Source organism: Carlito syrichta, unplaced genomic scaffold (genome assembly GCF_000164805.1).
Source record: "Carlito syrichta isolate Samal-C Ts95f unplaced genomic scaffold, Tarsius_syrichta-2.0.1 Scaffold97081, whole genome shotgun sequence".
NCBI lineage: Eukaryota > Metazoa > Chordata > Mammalia > Primates > Tarsiidae > Carlito > Carlito syrichta.
The window spans coordinates 9,642-15,218 of record NW_007041177.1 but is presented as its reverse complement, the minus strand read 5'-3'; the positions used below and the strand labels follow the sequence as shown (position 1 = coordinate 15,218).

The window sequence follows — 5,577 nt, the reverse complement described above, 5'->3', positions numbered from 1 at the left end:
CCAGGCGGGTCTCGACCCCACGGGCTCAGGCAATCCACTCCCCTCAGCCTCCCAAAGCGGGGATTACAGGCTGAGCCACCGAGCCCGGCTCCTAAGCAACTCTTATAAATCAAATAATAAACTATTTAGCCGGACTTGGTGGCTCAGCCTGTAAATCATGCACCTTTGGGAGGCTGAGGTGAGTGGATTGCCTGAGCCCGCGAGTTCGAGAGCCGCCTGGGCAGGCAAGACCTCATCTCTACAATAAATCAAAAAATTCGCCGGGCGTGATAGTGCACACCTGTAGTTCCAGCTACTTGGAAGGCTGAGGCAGTAGGATCGCCGGAGCCCAGCAGGTCGAGGCTGCAGTGGCCGGGAGCAGCCACTGCACTCCAGTCTGGGTGACAGAGTGAAACTCCAACTCAAAAAATAAATAAATAAACTATTTAACCAAATCCTTTCATTTGATCATTTATTGAATATCTACTATGTGCCAATTGCTAATATGTCTTTAACACCTGAGTTAATCTAAAAATTGATATACCCAAACTTCCACAAACAAAAAAGAATGAGCTGATAAGACATTGTACAACATGACAACAAAAAGTAAAAAAGCAAGGTGAGCCCGTGACCACACAAGCTTACAGCTTCCTGCCTAGACAATTTAGGGCACCATGTGCGGAGAGAGATCAGGCAGAGCCCAGTATTCTCCCTGAGTTGAGAAGATGGAGTTGAAAATTGTGGGAGAACAAAACAACCAGAAATGGCACAGCAGAGCACCAAAGAGGGGAAAGCTGTACAGAGAGGAGAACTGCACAGAAGGAGACAAAAGAGATTTAAACAACCCAGGGCACAGGGCCTCATGTCCATAATCCCAACACTCTGAGAGGCCAAAGAAGGAGGATCACTTGAGGCCCAGAGTTTGGGCAACATGGCAAGACCCTGTCTCTACACAAAGAGATAGAGACACATAAACAGACTGCCTTTCAGTCTTCAGGTGAATTCTTAGGAGTGGATGTGAGGTGCTATCCAAGGACAGGCCAGGGGAAAAAATCACCTGGAAGGAGCAGGAGGATCAATCCCTGGAGCTCACACAACACCGAGAACAGTTTGTGTCCCACAACCCGCGTGTGAAAACCTCATGATGCATGAGCACTGAGTAAAAAACCCAAGAAAGGAAGGGTAGACCCACATCAAAGGCTGGTCCAGTCCCATCTAACAGAGTTGGTGGCTCAGTCTTTAAACCCAGCACTTTGGGAAGCTGAGGCAAGTGGATTGTCTGAGCCTGCGGGTTCGAGACCAGCCCAGGCAACCTGGCAAGACCTCGTCTCTACAATAAATCAAAAAGTAGCCAGGCGTGGTAGCGAGCGCCTGAAGTTCCAGCTTTGGAAGGTTGAGGAGGAAGGACCTCGGGAACCCAGTAGGGCGAAGCTGCGGGGGCCAGGAGCATGCGACTGTACTCCAGTCTAGGCGACAGAGTGAGACTTCAACTCAAAATAAATAAATAAATAAAGCCTCAAAAGGATCAAACTGCTTCTAGATAGATGTGTCCTAAAATAAAGAATGTTTCAAGAAATTTTAAAAATCCAACACTCTAGACGATAAAATTCACACTGCTTGGTATCCAATAAGAAATTACCAGCCGGGCTCGGTGGCTCAGCCTATAATCCCGCACCTTTGGGAGGCTGAGGTGAGTGGATTGTATGAGCCCGCGGGTTCGAGACCCGCCTGGGCAACTTGGCGAGACCTCATCTCTACAATAAATCAAAAATTAGCCAGGCGTGGTAGCGCACGCTGTAGTTCCAGCTACCTGGAAGGCTGAGGTGGAAGGATCACCGGAGCCCAGCAGGTCGAGGCTGCAGTGGCCATGAGCGGCCACTGCGCTCCAGTCTGGGCAACAGAGAGAAACTCCAAATAAAAAAATTTTTAAAAAAAGAAATTACCAGGCAGGCAAAGACAGAAAAAGAATACCTAAAATGAGAAAGAAAATAATTCACAAGCCAGACACGGTAGCTCATGCCTGTAATTCCACAACTTTGAGAGGATAAGATGAGAGGATTGCCTGAGCACAAATATTCGAGACCAGCCTGGGCAACTTGGTGAGACCTCATCTCTACAATAAATGAAGAAAAATTACCTGGGCGTGGTGGCACGCACCTATAGTTCCAGCTACTTGAAAGGCTGAGGCGTGCCGGGCTCCGTGGCTAAGCCTGTAATCCCGCACCTTTGGGAGGCTGAGGTGAGTGGATTGCCTGAGCCCGCGGGTTTGAGACCCGCCTGGGCAGTGAGACCTCATCTCTACAATAAATCAAAAAATCAGCCAGGTGTGGCAGCGCATGCCTGTAATTCCGGCTACTCGGAAGGCTGAGCCGGAAGGATGGCTGAAGCCCAGCAGGCAAGGCTGCGGTGGCCGAGAGCGGCCAATGCACTCCAGTCTGGGTGACCAAGTGAGATTCCAACTCAAAAAAAAAAAGAAAAGAAAAGCTGAGGCGTAAGGATTGCCTGAGCCCAGCAAGTCAAGGCCGCAGTGGCCGTGAGCATGCCACTGCCCTTCATCCTGGGCGACAGAGTAAGACTCCAGCTCAAAAAACAAAACAAAACAAAAACAAAATAACTAATAAATAGTTAACTTTTTGCCAAGTAAAAACAAATAAAAATCATAATTACTATATTACTACTGCCATTAATTCATAAAAGAAAAGGAACTGTGTCAGTGGCTCAGCCTGTAATCCCAGCACTTTGGGAGGCCGAGACAAGTGGATTGCCTGAGCCCGTGGGTTTGAGACCCACCTGGACAACTTGGTGAGACCTGTCTCTACAATAAATTTAAAAAAAAATTAGCTGGGGGGGTAGCATATGCCTCTAGTTCTGGTTACTTGGAAGGCTGAGGTAGAAGGATCACCAGAGCCCAGCAATTCGAGTCAGTGGTGGCCGGGAGCGTGCCACTCTACTCCAGTCTGGGCGAAAAAGTGAGATTTCAACAACAACAAAAAAGAAAACAAAAGAAAAGGCACTGGAAAATTACAGAAGCAGAAAGACGAATCATAGAATGCCATATGAAACACTCCACTCTCCCTATTTTCCTCATGTTGCCAGGAAGCTGGTCTGAGGGTCTGGGATACATGGCGCATGGGTACCGCTGCTCTACAGCATCACGGCTGTGCCTTCATGGACAGGAACCATCAAGGAAGAGTGTGCTGATGCCTAAAAGGAAGCCCCTTAATTAGCCAGGCGTGGTAGCGCATGCCTGTAGTCCCAGCTGCTTGGAAAGGCTGAGGAGGAAGGATCGCCTGAGCCCAGCAGGTCGAGGCTGCAGTGGCCAGGAGCGGCTACTGCACTCCAGCCTGGGCGACAGAATAAGACTTCGACTCAAAAAAAAAAAGTGCCTAGCCGGGCTCGGTGGCTCAGTCTGTAATCCCGTGCCCTTGGAGGCTGAGGTGAGTGGACTGCCTGAGCCCACGGGTTCGAGACGCGCCTGGGCAACTTGGCAAGACCTCATCTCTACAATAAATCAAAAATCAGTTGTACGTGGTAGCACGCGCCTGTAGTTCCAGCTACTTGGAAGACTGAGGCGGAAGGATTGCCTGAGCCCAGCAGGTGGAGGCTGCGGTGGCCGGGAGCGGCCACTGCACTCCAGTCTGGGTGACAGAGTGAGACTCCAACTCAAAAAGAAAAGATGAATTCTCTTCTTAAGACTGATGTAAACCAAAAAACATGTCTATCAGCTTTACAAGCACAAAGTTGCCATGCCAGTGAATGTTAGGAGCAAGATCAGCAATACAACTTAACTCTACTGCAAACGAGTCAACCTGCCTAGGTTGAAAGCACAGCTCTCCACTTACTTCCTGGTGACCTTGAACAAGTTACTAAGCTTCTCTGAGCCTTATAAGACGGAAGATACATAGCCGGGCTCGGTGGCTCAGCCTGTAGTCACCCACATTGGCAGGCTGAGGTGAGTGGATTGCCTGAGCCCACAGGGTTTGAGACCCGCCTGGGCAACTTGGTGAGACCTCATCTCTACAATAAATCAAAAAATTAGCTGGACGTGGTAGCGCGCGCCTGTAGTTCCAACGACTTGGAAGGCTGAGGCGGAAGGATCGCCGGAGCCCAGCAGGTCGAGGCTGCGGTGGCCGGGAGATGCCACTGCACTCCAGTCTGGGCGACAGAGTGAGACTCCAACTCAAAAAAAAAAAAAAAAAAAAAGACAGAAGATACATGCAAATTACTTAGAAGTGTGTCTAGCACATAGTAAAAGGGTTGAAGAAATATTAACAGCTATTATTACTCTGCTTGGAAATGCTCCCGCCCCCAAAAACTGAATGAGTCACCTTGTTTTTTAATAAAACACAGAAATCAGGAGGATAGTGGGAGTTTAAAAACTACCTGTCAGGTACAATTATCACTACTTGGGGAATGGGGACACCAGTAGCCCAATTTCCACCAGTACATAATATGCCCACATAACAAACATACATTTGGACCCATTCCATGAATCTAAATTTTTTTTTAAATTAAATTTAGCCGGGCTCAGTGGCTCAGCCTGTAATCCCGCGCCTTTGGGAGGTTAAGGTGAATGGATTGCCTGAGCCCGCGGGTTCGAGACCCGCCTGGGCAGCGAGACCTCATCTCTACAATAAATCAAAAAATCAGCCAGGCGTGGTAGCGCACGCCTGTAATTCCGGCTACTCGGAAGGCTGAGGCGGAAAGATCACCGGAGCCCAGAAGGTCGAGGCTGTGGTGGCCGGGAACAGCCACTGCACTCCAGTCTGGGCGACAGAGTGAGACTCCAACTCAAAAAAAAAAAAAAAAAATTAATTAAATTTAAGAAAAACACCTGAAGCAAGAGGATTGCCTGAGCCCAGGGGTTCCAGACCAGCCTGGGCAACTTGGCGAGACCTCGTCTCTACAATATATCAAAAACTCAGCCGGGCATGGTAGCATGTGCCTGTATTCCAGCTACTTGCAAGGATGAGGCAGAAGGATCGCTGGAGCCCAGCAGGTCAACACTGGGGCAGCCATGAGCGTGCCACTGCACTCCAGCCTGGGCGACACAGTGAGACTCTGAATTTGAAAAAAAAAACTAAAAAAAAAAAACACATATATTTTCCAAGAAGCTTCTGTTTTCCTAACCAATTCCACCCAACTCAGGCCAATTCATTTGTTCCAGTATCCATTCATCTACAAAGTTTTGCCCAGGACCTCTCAGTCCTTATAGTCAAAAGTTCCATAAAAATACTCCTTCTGGGTAATCCCTTCGGGTCCCCTCCCACTGTGGGAGCTTTTCTGTCCTCTCAATAAGTACTGCCTTCTTTTTTTTTTTTTTTGACTTTGACTTCCTATCGACCGATGTTTGCCTATTAAATATACCTTCGTGTTAGTTTGGTCTGTTTCCCTGCATCTGTTTTTAGAAAGCAAGCAGCCCAGGCTTTTGCATGGTATAACTGAACTGAGGAATGGAATTATACGGACCTACAGATTTAGCATTGAGGTGAAAAATTGCTTTATATAGGTCCTCTTCTGTGCCAAAGTTTTAGATATTTCTCCCATCGCTGAATAGTGACAGGTCTAATTTGGAGCATGAAAAGATTTCATTTTTTA

At 48.1% G+C, this 5,577-nt stretch overlaps 1 protein-coding gene across 1 annotated transcript in view; it reads right to left on the bottom strand.

The window, feature by feature from the left end:
* LOC103265250 overlaps positions 1-5,577 on the bottom strand; it is a gene marked incomplete at its 5' end in the record, with an annotated part of 17,848 nt that overhangs the window by 10,849 nt on the left and 1,422 nt on the right. The gene's annotated exons all lie outside the window — the stretch shown is intronic.